Raw genomic sequence first — 20,699 nt, forward strand, 5'->3', positions numbered from 1 at the left:
CAGATTCAAATACATAAACCTAGTTGCTGGACCTTTAACTATTTTAACTTACTGAACATCAACTTAATTGTACTTTGATATGCCACAGGAATCAAACCACCATTCTGTCACATGGTATAAATCAAGATGGCAGGCACCCCTTTGCAAGAAAGAGGTAGCCTGTAAATAGTAACTAATAAAATATAACATAAACCAACATAACTGATTTTCAATCACCCAGTGGAGACAAAAAAAATCTTCATATTTAATTGGCTAGTTCAGGAAAGAATGACACCAATAATATAGATCACAAATTAAAAGTTCCCATAATAGATGGGCAGGCCATATCTATGTTCTGCCCATCCAACCCAAATAACCTGGGGGTGCTGCTTCATGTGTCCTTTAAAAATGGTCACTGCGTTCCCAATATACAAGTGTCAACAAATACATTAATTAAGCAAGAAATTGAACACATGCCATAGATCGCACCCAGAGTAGTATAATATAATATGTGCCCCAACAAAGATTTATTAAGCCAATGCTACAGACAATATGTAAGTCAAACTTAAAGTGTTACTAAACCCACAACAGTATAATCAGTCTGTATATGCAGTAAAGCATGCTTGTTATACTCACTGTGAACGTAAGGGGTTAATCCTCTGCATTGTGTAAAAAGGCTATTTGATCCTTTCTTCTCTGCCCCTCCTCTTGTTCAAATATCCTAGCTGATAAGACAGACTGAACCCGTAGCCCTTCTGCACATGCTCAATTTGGTGTGTATTGCTATAGAAGCTTTTTTTTCTTGGGAGGGTGAATGTGATCAGCACTGGGTTAATCAGCACTGTTCAGACAGAGGTCAGGGGTTCTGCAACCTCCTAGAGTAGAATGAAAACTCCTCTTACAAGCTTTAACCAGTGCTCTGCTGAACACTGATAAAAGTCACAAGACTGCTCTAACTGCTGATGAGAAAAGGTATTTAGCAGTTTATATTTACTAAAATAATTGCAGATCCATCTTTTGTGTACTGTGGGAGACCGGATATAGTGAATGCCGGGTCCTGGGTTTAGTAACACTTTAAGTAGTTATCCTCTGCTAAGATGTCTAGTTCCTTGCCTTCCTACACTGTCCACAGGAGAAAGCCACAATCATCTTTATATATGCGATATAAGCCCCATTTGTGTTTATGTCATTGTGTGATTTAAGTGGTGATTTAAGGAAGGAATTTTTTTTACAGCAGGAGCAAATTGGATCGTGCTTTGATGGGTTTTTTTTCCTTCCTCTGGATCAACTGTGGGTGTAGGATTATAACTTTTTTTTTTTTTTTTCTATGGTTGAACTGGATGGACTTTTGTCTTTTTTCAGCCAGACTAACTATGTAACTACTTTATCATATGATTTTTTTATATGCAATAAATATAACTTTTATATGATTTATTACTTTGAGATTGTTGTATGGCACCTAGAAAGTTCCTTATACCTTCTTATACCTTCTTATATTATTTCTTGAGTACGTGTAGGGATGTGGTGCCATCATACACCCACCGACATTCCTAAAAGTTCATTTACTGACCTCAATATCTCAAAATAAAATATTGCCATAAATATTGCCTGACAGCCGAACGAAGCAGGAAGCGGCCTTGATTGGCTCTCCTTTATTGTAAACCAGAAGCGATGGCCTGGTATCACTTCCAGTTTACTTGGAAACTTTTGGCACCATTTTTAAAAATTTGAAAGCACTTAGAAACACTGATCTTGGTGTTTTGAATGCTTTCAAATGCAGAGGAAGGATTTGGGGTTTTATAGGCCCCAGATTCTTCCACAGAAAATACTTGTCAGGTGTCTATTCCTGTCATAGGGATGTTTAACCACCTGCCGTCCGGCCGTTGTATATAAACAGCCGGACGGTGGCACTGCAGGGTCGAGTGGCCGTTTATAAACGGCCTCCCCGCACCCTGCTTGTGCGCGCTGTCCTTCAGACACAGTAGAACACCGATCGTCAGACGGGACCTCTGTACGAGGTCCCGATAATGTGATCACTGATTGGCCAGTCTTGATCACATGCAAAGTAGTAAGCAAGATGTCACTTGTGACATCATTGCTTACTACGTGTGAAATCTGTGAATGATCATAGAGGTCACATGGTACAAGGCTATTCACATATTCACATATTTTACCATGTGACAAGCTGTGACCAATCACAGCTCGCTCAGTAGTTCTCAATGGCTGCAAGAATGCAGACAGAGAGAAAGAGAAATGATTGATTTTACATCCTATATGGGTGTAAAAGCAATCAGTGTAAAAAAAAAAAAAAATCTTCATCACCCCCCACAAGTAGTACAGTGTCACCATGGTGACACTGTACTGCTAGGGTGACAGTATGTAGAAAAAAAAATAAAAAAATAAAAAATAATAATATAAAAAAATATAATAAAATGTAAAAAAAAATGTTTAAAAATGATAATTTTTGGTTATAAACTAATTTGGATTTTTTTCTTTTTACTAAAAAGATAACGAAATAAATTTTGGCCAAGATTTATGATGAAATATTATTTATTTTCAAAATTAAAAAAAAACAAAACACTTTTTAAAATTTTTTTGGACATTATCATTTACATAGCAAAAAAAAAAAAAATCCCAGCGGTGAATAAATACCACCAAAATAAAGCTTTATCTGTCTCAAAAAAATGGTAAAAAATTCATATGGGTACAGTGTTGCATGACCGCGCAATTGTCATTCAAAGTGTGATAGCGCTGAAAGCTGAAAATTGCCCTGGTCAGGAAGGGGGTAAAAGTGTCCGGTCTGGAAGTGGTTAAAAAAAAATGCCAAAAAAATTAGAATAATAAATACATTAATGAAATAAAATGTCCATCTGTGACAGTGGAGGGGGAGGAGTGCAATGATACAAAGTGGGGGGAGGGGGAAGGGTCACTTTATAGAAAACCTCTGACAACAAAGTAGTAAAGTGTCCATAGAAAGCAGAGTGTGATGTCATGATCACCTGTACAGGAGATGACAGACATTTCTATAGCAATGCTTGTGTATATAGAGCTAGATCCCCTCTGAGGTCCCCCAGAGATCACAGTCCCCCTCCCCATAGATCAACACAGCTCCTATCACAGCCCCCATTATACCTGACAAGTCCCAGATGTCAGCCAATCAGGGGGCGGGAAGTGGGAGGAGTTACACGCAGCAGGGGGCGGAGCAAACCTCGGTTGCTAAGCATTCTGGAGTCCCTAGCAACTATTCATTCACTGCCTTTTCTTAGAGAGGAGAGGACTGCTGGGCTGAAGCTCCTCCTCCGGCAGTTATGAAGAGACCACAGACTCGGCTACATGAGAGGTGGAGCCAAGGAGAGGCGGAGACGAGTACTGCGATGGCCATCTTTATTATGGTACAGTGACCCATTCTCCTCTATATACAGTGTGGGCAGCCGTGAATGTCATTCAGAGTAGTAATAGCCACAGTATTCTCTGGAGGGACAGCTCATGCATTTTGTGATGTTTATTCATGTTTTAATGCTGATTTTGATTGAAGTTTCAAAGCTGTCATTAGTTGCTAACCCAGTATCTGAGTGGGCGGAACTGAGGACTCCGCTGGCCATCTTTGTTATGGTAAAGTAACTCATTCCTTTCTATGTACAGTGTGGGCAGCCGGGAATGTAATTCAGAGCAGACCCGCACACCCCAGAGGGACATCTCATGGCTTTTGGACTGATTATTTATGTACGAATGCTGATTTTGTTTCCAGTTTTAAAGCTGTCATTACTCGCTATTCCCTTCTAGGTGCAGTGTGGGCAGCTGGGGATGTAATTCAAAGCAGTAGTAGCCACAGAACACCCCAGAGGGACAGCCAATGGCTTCTGGGCTGATAATACATGTGTGAATGGCGATTTTGGGTGCAGTTTCAAAGCTGTCATTAGCAGCTAAGCCAGCATGTGAGTGGGCGGAGCTGAGCAGTGCACATCTCTTTATCCTGGTAAAGCGCCCCCTTCCTGCCATGTATAGTGTGGGCAGCTGGGAGTGTAGTACAGAGAAATAATGACACATACTGCACCCCAGTGGCCACCCTCATAATTGCAAAAGATTTTTTCCTTTGTAATTTTTTTTATCCTGTATCTATAAACTGCATTTTGCGGACGCATGTAAAAAGAGCACTTTTTTGTGCGTATTTTTGTACTACACTCATAGGGCAGCCCATTCACTTCAATGGGCTTCCCTACGCACAACCCACGCGCCAAAGTAGTTTGTGTAGCTTTTTCAGCATTGAACTTTGTGCGTTTTGACAGGATTGTTGTGCACTTTTCCACATTCAGAAACATGTCTGCTTACTGCGTTTGAGGTGCCATTACCTGTGAATGGCACCACAAGTGTAACATGCATGTTATGTGCATTTTGTAAATGCATGTACCTACTTGGGATTTTCTGTGCGTTTACAAAATGCTCAGTTGTGAATGGGGCCTACTGAATATGCTGGATACTGAAGATCCTAATGGCTCTGTAACCCTGGAAGAGCGTGGTGATTCCACTCCATCATAAGTATAATACATAGATTTTAAACAGAAACTTGTGCTTTCTGTGTGTTTCTGCGCGTCATGTTTGGGCAACCCATTCTGTATCGGTTGCCATGAGTGAATCTAGTTTGAGATTGTAGATCGCCGAGTGCGCGCCCCTGGGGGCGTGAGGGAGGATACGTTCTGAGAGCATGTCATATGACGCCCTCCCAGAACTGGCCGGCCGCAGTCTGCGTGTCATGTTTGGGCAGCCCATTAATTTCAATGGACTGCGCTATGCACAATAAATGCACAAAATAATTCCCTGGCCTCTATTAAAAATCGCACCACACTAAAATGTAATAAAGTACCATACGTTTTGGCACACATTAATGTACACGCATTAGCGTGACGCATGGAGGTGCCATTAAAAATGATTAGCAATGCTGTGCAATGCTGTGAAACTAAGTGGATATATCAAATGGGGACTTTGATCCCAAAAGGGTTAAATGCAGAAATTGACATTAATTGTTTCTTATCAAACTGGTAGTTTTGGTTCGGGTGCAAGTGTCATGTATGTGCATGTGTATATATATGTGAGATGCAAACTACTTATCTATTTATTTATATTTGTTTTATATATATATATATATATATATATATATATATATATATTTAGAAATTATGATTCTATTTATTTTTATATTTTTTTCATTTTTTATAATTTTTTATTTATATATTTTTTTTTCATTTTTTCGTATTTTTTTAATTTTTTATTTCCAAACTTTTTTCCTTTTTTTTTTTTGATTAATGGTTGCATTGGGATGTATATATACATTATTATTATTATACAGTATTTATAAAGCGCCAATGGTTCGCTCAGCGCTGTACATTACAAAGGGGGACAGAACATGTGACAGAACAATACCAATACAATGCAATAAATGAGGGGATGGAGGGCCCTGCTCTTTCGAGCTTACAATCTAGGAACATGCACAAATTAGATTGGATTTCTAATTTTAACAAAAGACATTTGGGATATGAATTGCTCTATATATATATAATTTGTATTTTTATTTATTTATATATATAGTATATTGTTTTACTATCAAAATACTTTTTTTAAATATCTTTTTTGATTTTCCTCTTTTTTAGCGTTTTTCTTTTATGGATATAATTTATGGATGTATCTTAATGTCACTATTCTGTATGGCTCAGATCGCAAAGCAGTTTAGGGATGTGTTATTGTTAGTTCAGGATTTCAATAAAGTTTGTATGGTGACTAACGAATAGATAGAGATCTGTGCTATTTGAGTCTGTGAAGGAATCTCACGTGATGGCAGCAGGGTTTGACAGTTAGTTAATTTACCTTTTTGGCTGTATTAACGTATGGGAGAGAAGGGGAGGGATCGGGTGTTGGTATTTAAGCGGCTTGAGGCTGGGGGTGTGTGTCTTGAGAACGCCCTGTGGGTGGGGCGAAACGCATCGACGCACTTCCGTTCTGCTGTCTTGACGTCCCGTGTCACATCCGGTGAGTGGAACGCACGCCGTGCGGTGCGATCCAAGCGGCCATTTTTGTTTACTGTCTGAAGATTATCCTGTCATTCCCTGCTGATCAGGCTGTGAGGTTTCTACTATGGAGCTTGGAAACACTGGAATTTATGTGAGCCTATGGAGGCAATAAAAAGGGCTGTTTTTTCATCAAACAAATGTGAGTGGTCTGGCTATGATTTTTAGCAATATATATCAGTAGCAGGATTACACTATTTTATATTTCTTTCCTTTGCACTGCTGGAGCCAGGAAAGATTTCTTCCCAATATCTTATATGGTGGAAAAGAGTCCAGAAGGTTTAGAGGGGCTTGGGATCCCTGTATATCCCAAAAGGTGTAATACTCACCTATATCTGGTGAGTGCGGTTGTTATTGGTTTTCTCACTGGTGAATGGTGGAAGCAATTTTCCAGTTTGGACTATCTGATTTTTTTCACATATGATTTTTTATCTTTTTTATCACTTGGGAATTAAGGACTTTTTATTATGTTTTTTTATATATAATTTTTCAAAAGTTTTTTGATTTGGACATTTTATTGATTTTATCACTTTCACATTTGTATTTGAAGTAAGGTGTTTATTTGCGCTGTTGTTTTGTATGTTCACTTGATGGCTACAGCCCAGCCGCTGCAGCTCCAAGACACTTGATGCGGATTGCCATAGAGCCTGCTCTTTACACTGCAGAGGGGTTTTCTAATGATACCGCCTCTCCAGCTGCATTCCGCTGAAAGCTGTTCACCATGCCTCCATCTTGTTTACTTACATCGAGGGGCCGCTGTGTCTTCCGGGTTCTTGTAGCCGTCCCCCTGATGGCATGCACACGCCCCAGTGTTACATCAGGGATACAGCTGCAAGAACCAGGAAGAGACAGCCAGAGCCCCGGTGATGCACAGCAGCGCATGCGTTGTACAGGACCCCAAAGCTTCCTGGAATGCTGCGGGAGAAACCTGGCAGTGGCGGGAAAGGACAAGAAAAAGGTATTACCAAAAAAAATGTTCATACAAAATGCAAAAAAAGTAGAAGAAATTAAAAAATATTCAATTGTGACAGTGGAGGGGTTAGGAGTGCAATGATACAAAGTGGCTGGGGAGGGTGAAGGTTCCCTTTAAACAGAACTTTTTTTAAAAAAAGTTTCAAATTGTTCATAGAAAGCAGAATTTATTATCATTATCACATGTAAATGCTTGTGTATACAGAGCTAGATTCCCTCTGAGTTCCCCCATAGATCAGAGTCCCCCTCCCCATAGATCAGCACAGCTCCTATCACAGCACCCATTATACCTGACAAGTCCCTGTAGCCAGCCAGGCAGGGGGCGGGAACTGGAGGAGAGATGCACGCCGCAGGGGTTGGAGCAAATGTGGCACCATCAATTGCTAAAGAAACCCCTAGCAACCATTCACTGCTGCTTAGCGGGAATCCGGTGCTGCTGATTGGCGGGCTGACAGTCTAGGTCTGCCCTTTATTGAAGAATCTTCAGGAAATGTATTGGTCAACGGAGCCTGAGTGACAGGTGGAGCCAAGGACAACGTACGAGTTTAATCGGGGTCAATTGCAAAAGTGTCCCTCACATTGGTGGTCAGTAGGAAGAATGCACCCCTTACCTAATGTCATGCTGTAGTCTGGTGTCACACATGGAACTAAATAGGCACCATCAAATAGGAGGTCAATTAAAGGAGAATTTTGGGGTTCTCAAAAAACAAACATCCATACTCCCCGCCACACTGCAGCATCAGTCTGATATGTATGGGGTTACTAAAAAAAACATACCCACCTCTATGCTGCAGAATTGTAGGTGCCCCATTCAGAGCACCCCCATAGATCAGAGTACCCCCACAGATCAGAGTACCCCCACAGATCAGAGTACCCCCACAGATCAGTTGCCCTCATCAGAGTACCACCACAGATCAGGTGCCCCAATCAGAGTACCCCCATAGAGTGCCTCTACAGATCAGAGTACCCCCACAGATCAGGTACCCCAATCAGAGTACCCCCATAGAGTGCCTCTACAGATCTGAGTAGACCCACAGATCAGGTGCCCCAATCAGAGGACCCCCATAGATTAGAGTGCCCACATACATCAGAGTACCCCCACAGATCATTTGCGTCATCAGAATACCCCCCATAGATCAGAGTTCCCTCATAGATAAGAGTAGCCCCATAGATGAGCAAAGCTCATCACAGTGCCCAGTGCCTGATCAATATGTCCCTGAAGAAGGGCAGACAGGGTTGACGGGAACTGGGAGGAGGTGTGCTACAGGGGACAAGGCATACACATGACATCATTGGTTGCTAAGAAGTTGCTAAGTACGCTGGCGTTCCTAGCAGTCATTGACTACTGCTCAGTGGGGATCCAGCGCTGCAGACTGGTGGGCTGACAATCCAGGTCTACCATTTCCTAAAGAGCTTTCAGTAAATTTGAAGGATTACAGAGCCTGAGAGGTGGAGCCAAGGATGAGAGGTGGAGCCAATGATGGGAGGTGGAGCTGAGCACTCCAGCGGCCATCTCTTTTATGGTAAAGTGATCCTTTCACTCAGATGCAGGGGCGGACTGATCATTTGGAAACTCGGGCACTGCCCAAGGGCCCGGGGTCAGTAGGGGGCCCCATGAGATGCCCCTGGTACCTTTTTCATAGGCTTTTTTGAGTTTGGGCAAGGACACAGGGGTCCCATGATCCCCTATTGCCCGGGGGCCCCATGAGTTGTCAGTCCACCCCTGCTCCGATGTCAGGTGTTGGCAGCAGGGAATGTAGTACAGAGCAGTAATAGCCGCAATACACCCCAGAGGGACCCCTAATGGCTGTTGCCATCAATCCTTAACCACTTGAGCTCCTGAGGATTTACCCCCCTTAATGACAAGGCCTCTTTTTGCTACTCGGCGCTGCACTAATTCAACTGATAATTGCGCAGTCATGCAATGCTGCACCTAAATGAAATTTACATCCTTTTTTTCACACAAATAGAGCTTTCTTTCGGTGGTATTTGATCACCTGTGCGCTTTTTATTTTTCACGCTGTAAACAAAAAAAGACCAAATATTTTGAAGAAAAACGATATTTTTTACTTTCAGCTATAAAAAATATATAGTAAACTCAAAGTTAGTTATAAATTTAGGCCAAAATGTATTCTGCTCCATGTTTTTGGTAAAAAAAACCCCCAAAAAGTGTATATTGATTGCTTTGTGTGAAAGTTATAGCGTCTACAAACTATGGTATAGATACTGCAATTTAAGCCATTTTTTTGCTATACAGCGCTGCGCTAATGTAACGGACAATTGCGCGGTCATGCAATACGGCACATAAATGAAATTTATGTCCTTTTTTTAACACAAATAGAACATTCTTTTGGTGGTATTTGATCACCTGTGCACTTTTTACTTTTGGCGCTATAACCAGAAAAAGTTTTAAAGGAAAAAATTTTTTTTGAAAAAAAATATCTAAAAAAATAAAATTTCATCATAAATTTAGGCCAAAATGTATTCTGCTACATGTTTTTGGTTAAAAAATCCCAAGAAGTGTATATTGATTGCTTTTTGTGAAAGTTATAGCGTCTACAAACTATGGTATAGATAATGGAATTTACACAGCTTTTACTTTCTGACTGCCCATCACATTTCTTGAGGTGCTAAAATACCAGGATAGTACAAACACCCCCAAATGACCCCTTTTCGGAAATTAGACACCCTAAGCCAGGGGTCTTAACCTTTAAGACATAAAGAGCCACTTGGACCCGGGAAAAAAAGACTGGGAGCCGCAAAACCATTGCAACATTTAAAACAAATCCGACACTGCATATATTGCAAAAAGCGCTCTGGTCATGAAGGGGGTTTAAGGGCCCAGTAAGCAAAGGGTTAATCAGGGCCACAGTGTATCGTCATAATCACAATCATAGCCTTAGGTCAGTGGTGGGCAACCTTTTTTTTCAACTGAGCCAAATCTCGCCAAAACCACGATTGAAATTTATTTTGAGAGTCACATTTTTAAAACTGAAAATACATCCCCCATATAGTAATTCATCCCCCATATAGTAATTCATCCCCCATATAGTAATTCATCCCCCATAGTAATTCATCCCCCATAGTAATTCATCCCCCATATAGTAATTCATCCCCCATAGTAATTCATCCCCCATATAGTAATTCATCCCCCATATAGTAATTCATCCCCCATAGTAATTCATCCCCCATATAGTAATTCATCCCCCATAGTAATTCATCCCCCATATAGTAATTCATCCCCCATAGTAATTCATCCCCCATAGTAATTAATCCTCCATATAGTAATTCATCCCCCATAGTAATTCATCCCCCATATAGTAATTCATCCCCCATAGTAATTCATCCCCCATAGTAATTCATCCCCCATATAGTAATTCATCCCCCATATAGTAATTCATCCCCCCTATAGTAATTCATTCCCCATATAGTAATTCATCCCCCATAGTAATTCATCCCCCATATAGTAATTCATCCCTCATATAGTATTTCATCCCCCATAGTAATTCATCCCCCATATAGTAATTCATCCCCCATATAGTATTTCATCCCCCATATAGTAATTCATCCCCCATAGTAACTCATCCCCCATATAGTAATTCATCCCCCATATAGTAATTCATCCCCCATATAGTAATTAATTCCCCATATTAATTCATCCCCCATATTAATTCATCCCTCATATAGTATTTCATCCCCCACAGTACTATTCCCCCCCAAGTAGTAAGCCAAGTCCACCCTGTGTCAATTCACTTACCTTTGCTCCGCGCGTTCCTCTCGCCGTGTTCCCGCGCCGTTCCGGTCTTTAGGGCGGACTGTGAGAGGAGCCTAGCTCCCTTCACGTTCGTCACGCTGCCCCGCCTACACACATTCTGACAGGCAATGTTTGCCTGCCCTGGCTGTGTTTTTTTTTAGCACGCTCCGCGTACCGGATTAAAAGGTCCGCCGGGCCGTATACGGCCCGCGGGCCGTAGTTTGCCCATTGCTGGTCTAAGGTCTCCTCAGACTGTTGTCCACCTGGCGCCTGTGGCAGATAGCTTGGAGTCCCCTGGAGCTGTGAGAATTGATGGCAGCCCAGAGGATCTCGGGGGTCTGGCTGAAGGACCGCCAGCGGTGGATAGCAGGATGGGGTTGTATGGGCAAGAGGAATTTGGTTTTGTACCCATGTGTAAAGAAACAGAATGTTCTTCTGAAGTTCCTGGGGAGAAGGTACATTGTGTTTCAGGAAGTCTTGGTAAAGACCAGTGCTGTGTGCCTCTATCCCCTTGTGGGGTGAAGTTTTCTTTTTCTGCTCCCCTGTCCCCACAGATACCAGTCATGCCATTTTGGATCCTGGGCTGTGGAGCACAGAGGAGGGACCACAGGGTAAGGGGTTAAGTCTGATTCAATCTGACTCTACCCCCTCAGTAGCTGGGGCTGATGGCACTGAGGTTCCTGGAGGCTGTTACATTTGATGCCAGCCCAGAGGAACTCAGGTGTGCCGACAGATGCTCTGCTGAGGACGGGGTAGAAATGTGTGACGTGGGTCAGAGGACAAACCCTAGTGAAATCCTTTCTCCTGTAACCTTCCCCTCTGTCACCACAGTCGCGGGTGCTGCCAGTGCAGAGTCATTTCTGTGTGTTGCAGAGGGAAGTCTGCAGGATGGTGGAGCAAATTCAGCCCAAGCAGTGTCTTCCACCTCAGCAGCTGCAGCTGACCTCACTGAGTCCTTCAAAGCTGATAGGTTTGAGGTTGGCCCGGAGGAGCTCAGGTGTTGTGCTGATGGATGTTCTACTGAGGAGGACAGAGTAGAAGGGTGTGACACGGGTCAGAGGATGACCCCTGGTGGAATAAAGTCTTCTGTGGATGTATCCTTTGGCCCCACAGCTATGAGTATCATGAATGAGGATTCATTGCTGTGTACAGCAAAGGAAGGATCACAGGATGATGGGGGAACACTGACCCCCTCAGAATCTGCTGTTTCAGAGACTGTATCTGACAACACTGTATTTTTGGCGGCTGATAGGTTTGATGTCAGGCTGGAGGAACTCAGGGGTTGTGCTGACCAGTCTCTGGCTGAAGCAGAAAGAGCAGAAGTGTGGGAGACAGGTCAGAGTAGAGGTTCTGGAATCCAAGCCATGGAACCAGGTCCAGATCACCCAGGAACAACCTTATGCCAGGCTCAGGCATCTGGGTGTCGCAGCCAATGGCGAACCACCAGATGACCCTGGCCAGTGGCTGAAAATGCTGACAGCACACAATGACAGGTTTGCCAGTACCCGTCCAGTCGATAGTCAGTGGCCAGTGGATGAAATGGATCCGCGGGGGGATCTGCTGGCCAGTGGTGACCCAAACCCTTTAGGATCAGTCAGAGAGCTGGGCAGAAACCATTCCCCATCGGCAGGGGGACGGGCTGAGCTGTCAGTGGTGTCAAGCTTTAGTTGGGAGAACTCCCCCCCCCCTCCCAACCTAGGGAACCTTCCTGGCAGACATGTTAGCCGACCCGTTTAGGCTCAGCTATGCGTCCTCTGGAAGAGGGGAGATGTAACGGACATGTAAGATTTGAGTGGATAAAGATTTGATCGGTGGAAATATAGAATCATAGCCATAGCAGGTTTGAGTAGATTATTTGTAGATCAGGCCTTTTCATTACAAATGTGTATTCAGGAACAGCCCTTTTCATTAAGAATGTGTATTGAGTCCATTAGGGAAATTACTCAATAGACATTACAGACAGTGGTCATCATTTAACATCAATTAGCATTAATTAGTCTATAGCCAGGCCTCCTGGAGGTGACACCTTTGTGTTAATAAGATTATCACCTGCTGGGAAAACCAGTTTGGGAACTAATTACAGCAGACAGGGCAGCTACCTGATGTGGAAAGCCCTATAGGTATATTCATTCATTCATTCATTCATTTATCAAAGAAGTATGTTTAATCTCTCATAAAAGCTGGAAAATTAGTTGGAGAGATATGAACATGCTCCCTTTTTGTAGGGCACGCTGTTCGCTGCATTTGCATATAAAAATCATATTTGTGGCTTGGGGAGGAAGCCAGGCTGGTGTTTGGTACTGTCGCGATTGGGCTGGTGTCGGAAATCCAATCCCCGACTTGGTTAAATCTTAAAATGAATTAGTGACTTCTGTGTATTTAAGCACGTGCTCATATCTTTGGAGAGACAAGATTGGAGAGACTAGATCAGAGAGATTAGATTGTATTTTAGTGCCTTTAAAATGCTCGGTCAAGCTCATTGCCAATCTGCATGCAGCTGCACTGCGAGTGGGCAGATTGTACGCAGATTGCAAAGGTAAAAGATCTGCCAGATGGAAATCTTTGTGTGTGTGGAGTCTCAACAGACCGTTCTGCGGATAAACTGTTGGGTGGTGGCAGGCTACCCTTTGTGGTGTGTCTGGTGCGGGGGAATGTGGACAGTGGAAGGGTGATTAACCCCGGGGTTCAAGCTGTAGGTAGCTGGCGGGACCTTAGAAGGGTGTGTAATTACTAAACTGTTCCTCAACTCTAATCAGTGCACCAGGTTGTATGTAAGATTCGTATCTGCCAGTGTGTGTGATCAGCCAGCTGGATTGGAGTGGAGTCTCCATCTGCTGGTGGCCACAGGTAGTGCGGGCTGTGAAAAGGTATCATGGCTGATCTTACATACGGTTTTTAGATATTCAAGTTAAGTCCCCTTTATCCCCTCTTGACCTCCCTGTCGCGGCCGCACGTGCGTTCTTCTGTTAGCTAGTCGCTGTAGGCATGGCGTGTGGGTGGATACGTGACAGGGTGATCCTTGACAGACAGCCAGAGCCCTGATGATGCACAGCAGCGCATGCGTTGTACAGGACCCCGAGGCTTCCTGGGATGCATGACATCAGTATTCCAGGAGGTTGTCGGAGAGTCCTGCCAGTGGTGGGAGGGGACAAGGAAAATGGTATTACAAAAATCAATAAAGAAATGCAAAAAAGGCGAATAATCCATAAAAGAAATACAAAGAAATGTCCATCTGTGACAGCGGAGGGGGGGAGTGCAATGATACAAAGTGTGTGTGGGGGAGGGGGGAGGGTCACTTTAAAAGAAAACTGACAAACAAAAGTAGCAAAGTGTCCATAGAACGTAGAGTGTGATGTCATGATCACCTGTAAATGTGAGGGGTGGGGACAAGAAAAAAAGATATTACAGCAATAAACAAATTTAACCACTTCCCGACTGGCCGTTGTATATAAACGGCGGGACGGTGGCAGTGCAGGGTCAGGTGGCCGCTTATAAATGGCCTCCCCGCACCCTGCTTGTGCGCGCTCCCTGGGAGCGCGCAGCACCGCGATCCGGAGCCCGCTGTGTCCTCCGGTCACAGTGAAACGCTGATCGTCGGACGGGACCTCTGTGCGAGGTCCCGATCATGTGATCAATGATTGGCCAATCAGTGATCACATGCAAAGTAGTAAGCAAGATGTCACTTGTGATATCATTGCTTACTACGTGTGAAATCTGTGAATGATCACAGAGGTCACATGGTACAAGGCTATTCACAACAGCCTTGTACCATGTGACAAGGTGTGACCAATCACAGCTCACTCAGTACTTCTCAATGACTGCAAGAATGCAGACAGAGAGAAAGAGAAATGATTGCTTTTACATCCTATATGGGTGTAAAAGCAATCAGTGTAAAAAAAAAAAAACATCTTCATCACCCCCCACAAGTAGTACAGTGTCACCATGGTGACACTATACTGCTAGGGCAGAGATGGCGAACCTTTTAGAGACCGAGTGCCCAAAGTGCAACCCAAAACTCACTTATTTATCGCGAAGTGCCAACATTGCAATTAAACCTGAATACTGAGGTTTTAGTTTAGAAAAAAATACTCATACATTAACCTCCCTGGAGGTATTCCCGAGTGTAGCTCGGGTAAAGTTTCAGCACCACAAGCGGTAACCCCGAGCTACACTCGGGAATACCTTGCAGCGTTTCTCAGGGATCCCTTCTACGCTTACCTTGTCCTTTTCTCCTGCAATGTCCCCCCTGCAGCGTCACCGGCCATCTCCTCTGGGTTCCCTGCGACGTACGGGGGACGGAACGGCGGGAAATTTAAAAATGTCAAAAAGTGACATTCGCTAAATACACTAAAATCACATAGTATTCCATTCCTGTATCAAAGCATTTCACATACATTTTGTCCCGAGTGCTTTGTCCTGTGCCCTGCCTGCATGTATACTGTTCTTTCTGCCTGGAAACTAAGAAACGTCCATGGCGTCCAAAAGCGTCCCTTTATGTCAAAATCGGTTTTAGACCGGGTAGAGAACAGCGATAGTAAATTAGAACCACTTGCAGAATTGAATGATGATTTGTGGGGAAATTCGTCATCAGACACTGAAAACGATTTTGCGACTTTGCTCAGCGATGTGCAAACTTGGCGCTCTATTTCAAATTTCAGGGTTTTTGGTTTGATTATATTATTGAATTAAATTTATTATTTTTTATGATTATTTATTAAATTATAATTTATGATTTCGTGTTTCAAATTTTATCATACCCGGAATGTTTACTAGATTCTTGTTTGGACAGATTTCAGTGAGTTATTCCTAAAAATTACAGGCCTACAATAAAAAAAACAACATATTTCCATGCACAAAAATGTACCGCTTTGAGCACAGAAATACTGACATAATCAAACTGCTAGGGAGGCTACCATCTTTTGTTTTAAAAGAAAAACACAATAACAGAGCTTTCAATGATACAAACTGCTTTTTATTGAAAGGTAAAATTTTGCATTTGGGGTTCTTTTGCACAATTATTGTACACCTAATCACCAATATGGAGTGCATTGCGGTGGATGGTATGTACAGGAGAGAAGTAAGGAGTGTATAGTAGTGGGAAGTATGTGCAGGAGAGGGATATGGAGTGTATGGTGATGGGCAATATGTACAGGAGAAGGGTACGGAGTGTATGGCGATGGGTAGTATGTGCAAGAAAGAGGTATGAAAAGTATGGCGGTGGATGATATGTACAGGACAGTGTATGGTGGTGGACAGTATGTACAGGAGAGGGGTACGGAGTGTATGGCTGTGGGTAGTATGTGCAGGAGAGGGGTACGGAGTGTATGATGGTGGGCAGTATGTACAGGAGAGGAGTGTGTAATGTATGGTGGTGGGTGATATGTACAGGAGAGGGGTACATAGTGTATGGCAGTGGATAGTATGTGCAGGAGAGGGGTACGGAGTGTATGATGGTGGGCAGTATGTATAGGAGAGGGGTACATAGTGTATGGCAGTGGGTACTATGTGCAGGAGAGGAGTGTGGAGTGTATGGTGGTGGGTGGTATGTACAGAAAAGGGGTACGGAGTGTACATGAGCAGTTGGTGGTAGTACCAGCTGTAAGAAATTAGGAAAGCAACATATATTATTACTATTACATAAAGTGCTGCAATGGAAGGTGATGATGGAAATGGGGGTGCAGAGACAAGAAGCAGAAGGGGGAAAAGAGAGTGGGATGAGCAGTTGAGTGGTGAGCTTGAACACTGGCAGTGGAGGAAAAAAGAGTTGTGGCAGGATGAAGGAGCAATGAGGTAGGACAAAATAGATACAGAGGTACAGAGGCAGTGTATTTCACAGAGGCAGGGGAGGATGGTGGCAGCGCTGCATAGTGACAGAAGACAGGAGCAGGAGTGGGGGTCAGCTGTCAGACTCTTCCCGCTGGGCTGCATACAGGGACTTCTATCATCTGATAACCATACACCATACCGAGTGATGGCAGCAGAGCCCCCCAAGGACGGAGCTGGCCCGATGTGCTCATCCATGGGTGCACTGTTGGTCAGAGCACAGCCCCTCCCCTGGGCCCCCCTGCTAGGTGACAGGGCCCGTGCTCCCTACAGGAGGCCCGGTGGTACCCCCTTATCAGCGGCCCTGCCGGGTGAGGAGGACTTACCAGACTGTCACCGATCACCGGACCCTCTTCCCCTGATCAGATGGATGATGGTCCCTCTGGTCCAAGCTCCGTGCTCTCCACTCTCTCCGCTGTAACTGATCGCCCCTCCCTGCAGTCATACACGGTCCTATAGGAGTCCTTCTCCTTTCCAAGCATGCTCAATGATGCCATTATCAGATGCTTGGCTGCTGGGGTGACTTGGCTCTGGCGTGCCAACAGTGAGGGCCCTGCGTGCCAGCTGCGGCACGCGTGCCATAGCTTCGCCACCACTGTGCTAGGGTGACAGTATGTAGGAAAAAAAAAAAAAAAAAAAAATAATAATATAAAAAAATATAATAAAATGTAAAAAAAAATGTTTAAAAATGATAATTTTTGGTTATAAACTAATTTGGATTTTTTTCTTTTTACTAAAAAGATAACGAAATAAATTTTGGCCAAGATTTATGATGAAATATTATTTATTTTCAAAATTAAAAAAAAACACTTTTTAAAAAATGTTTGGACTTTATCATTTACATTGCAAAAAAAATAAAAATCCCAGCGGTGAATAAATGCCACCAAAATAAAGCTTTATCTGTCTCAAAAAAATGGTAAAAAATTCATATGGGTACAGTGTTGCATGACCGCGCAATTGTCATTCAAAGTGTGATAGCGCTGAAAGCTGAAAATTGCCCTGGTCAGGAAGGGGGGTAAAAGTGTCCGGTCTGGAAGTGGTTAAAAAAAAAATGCCAAAAAATTCGAATAATAAATACATTAATGAAATAAAATGTCCATCTGTGACAGCGGAGGGGGAGGAGTGCAATGATACAAAGTGGGGGGAGGGGGAAGGGTCACTTTATAGAAAACCTCTGACAACAAAGTAGCAGAGTGTCCATAGAAAGCAGAGTGTGATGTCATGATCACCTGTACAGGAGATGACAGACATTTCTATAGCAATGCTTGTGTATACAGAGCTACATCCCCTCTGAGGTCCCCCAGAGATCACAGTCCCCCTCCCCATAGCTCAACACAGCTCCTATCACAGCCCCCATTATACCTGATAAGTCCCAGATGTCAGCCAATCAGGGGGCGGGAAGTGGGAGGAGTTACATGCAGCAGGGGGCGGAGCAAACCTCAGTTGCTAAGCACATTGAGTCCCTAGCAACTATTCATTCACTGCCTTTTCTTAGAGAGGAGAGGACTGCTGGGCTGAAGCTCCTCCTCCGGCAGTTATGAAGAGACCACAGACTCGGCTATATGAGAGGTGGAGCCAAGGAGAGGCGGAGACGAGTACTGCGATGGCCATCTTTGTTAAGGTACAGTGACCCATTCTCCTCTATATACAGTGTGGGCAGCCGTGAATGTCATTCAGAGTAGTAATAGCCACAGTATTCTCTGGAGGGACAGCTCATGTATTTTGTGATGTTTATTCATGTTTTAATGCTGATTTTGATTCAAGTTTCAAAGCTGTTATTAGTTGCTAACCCAGTATCTGAGTGGGCGGAACTGAGGACTCCGCTGGCCATCTTTGTTATGGTAAAGTAACTCATTCCTTTCTATGTACAGTGTGGGCAGCCGGGAATGTAATTCAGAGCAGACCCGCACACCCCAGAGGGACATCTCATGGCTGTTGGACTGATTATTTATGTATGAATGCTGATTTTGTTTCCAGTTTTAAAGCTGTCATTACTCGCTATTCCCTTCTAGGTGCAGTGTGGGCAGCTGGGGATGTAATTCCAAGCAGTAGTAGCCACAGAACACCCCAGAGGGACAGCCAATGGCTTCTGGGCTGATAATACATGTGTGAATGGCGATTTTGGGTGCAGCTTCAAAGCTGTCATTAGCTGTCATTAGCAGCTAAGCCAGCATGTGAGTGGGCGGAGCTGAGCAGTCCACATCTCTTTATCCTGGTAAAGCGCCCCCTTCCTGCCATGTATAGTGTGGGCAGCTGGGAGTGTAGTACAGAGAAATAATGACACATACTGCACCCCAGTGGCCACCCTCATAATTGCAAAAGATTTTTTTCCTTTGTAATTTTTTTTATCCTGTATCTATAAACTGCATTTTGTGGACACATGTAAAAAGAGCCCTTTTTTGTGCGTATTTTTGTTCTACACTCATAGGGCAGCCCATTCACTTCAATGGGCTTCCCTACGCACAACCCACGCGCCAAAGTAGTTTGTGTAGCTTTTTCAGCATTGAACTTTGTGCGTTTTGACAGGATTGTTGTGCACTTTTCCACATTCAGAAACATGTCTGCTTACTGCGTTTGAGGTGCCATTACCTGTGAATGGCACCACAAGTGTAACATGCATGTTATGTGCATTTTGTAAATGCACGTACATACTTGGGATTTTCTGTGCGTTTACAAAACGCTCAGGTGGGAATGGGGCCTACTGAATATGCTGGATACTGAAGATCCTAATGGCTCTGTAACCCTGGAAGAGAGTGGTGATTCCACTCCATCATAAGTATAATACATAGATTTTAAACAGAAACTTGTGCTTTCTGTGTGTTTCTGCGCGTCATGATTGGGCAACCCATTCTGTATCGGTTGCCATGAGTGAATCTAGTTTGAGATTGTAGATCGCCGAGTGCGCGCCCCTGGGGGCGTGAGGGAGGGCACGTTCTGAGAGCATGTCATATGACGCCCTCCCAGAACTGGCCAGCCGCAGTCTGCGTGTCATGTTTGGGCAGCCCATTAATTTCAATGGACTGCGCTATGCACAATAAATGCACAAAATAATTCCCTGGCCTCTATTAAAAATCGCACCACACTAAAATGTAATAAAGTACCATATGTTTTGGCACACATTAATGTACACGCATTAGCGTGACGCATGGAGGTGCCATTAAAAATGATTAGCAATGCTGTGCAATGCTGTGAAACTAAGTGGATATATCAAATAGGGACTTTGATCCCAAAAGGGTTAAATGCAGAAATTGACATTAATTGTTTCTTAGCAAACTGGTAGTTTTGGTTCGGGTGCAAGTGTCATGTATGTGCATGTGTATATATATGTGAGATGCGAACTACTTATCTATTTATTTATATTTGTTTTATATATATATATGTATATATATATATATATATATATATTTAGAAATTATGATTCTATTTATTTTTTATATTTTTTTTATAATTTTTTATTTATATATTTTTTTTTCATTTTTTCGTATTTTTTTAATTTTTTATTTCCAAACTTTTTTCCTTTTTTTTTTTTTTTGATTAATGGTTGCATTGGGATGTATATATACATTATTATTATTATACAGTATTTATAAAGCGCCAATGGTTCGCTCAGCGCTGTACATTACAAAGGGGGACAGAACATGTGACAGAACAATACCAATACAATGCAAAACATGAGGGGATTGAGGGCCCTGCTCTTTCGAGCTTACAATCTAGGAACATGCACAAATTAGATTGGATTTCTAATTTTAACAAAAGACATTTGGGATATGAATTGCTCTCTATATATATAATTTGTATTTTTATTTATTTATATATATAGTATATTGTTTTACTATAAAAATACTTTTTTTAAATATCTTTTTTGATTTTCCTCTTTTTTAGCGTTTTTCTTTTATGGATATCATTTATGGATGTATCTTAATGTCACTATTCTGTATGGCTCAGATCGCAAAGTAGTTTAGGGATGTGTTATTGTTAGTTCAGGATTTCAATAAAGTTTGTATGGTGACTAACGAATAGATAGAGATCTGTGCTATTTGAGTCTGTGAAGGAATCTCACGTGATGGCAGCAGGGTTTGACAGTTAGTTAATTTACCTTTTTGGCTGTATTA

At 42.9% G+C, this 20,699-nt stretch overlaps 1 protein-coding gene across 1 annotated transcript in view; it reads right to left on the bottom strand.

Annotated features, from left to right (window-relative positions):
• LOC149437610 (class I histocompatibility antigen, F10 alpha chain-like) overlaps positions 1–16,981 on the bottom strand; it is a 52,642-nt gene extending 35,661 nt beyond the window's left edge. Inside the window, exon 1 of the mRNA XM_089660863.1 lies at positions 16,914–16,981. The gene's annotated coding sequence lies outside the window, so the exon portion shown is untranslated. The remainder of the gene's footprint in view (positions 1–16,913) is intronic.
• Positions 16,982–20,699: the final 3,718 nt, after the last annotated feature.

Source organism: Staurois parvus, unplaced genomic scaffold, assembly GCF_062004578.1.
Source record: "Staurois parvus isolate SC_StPar_1 unplaced genomic scaffold, SC_StPar_1.0 ptg001284l, whole genome shotgun sequence".
Classification (NCBI taxonomy): Eukaryota; Metazoa; Chordata; class Amphibia; order Anura; family Ranidae; genus Staurois; species Staurois parvus.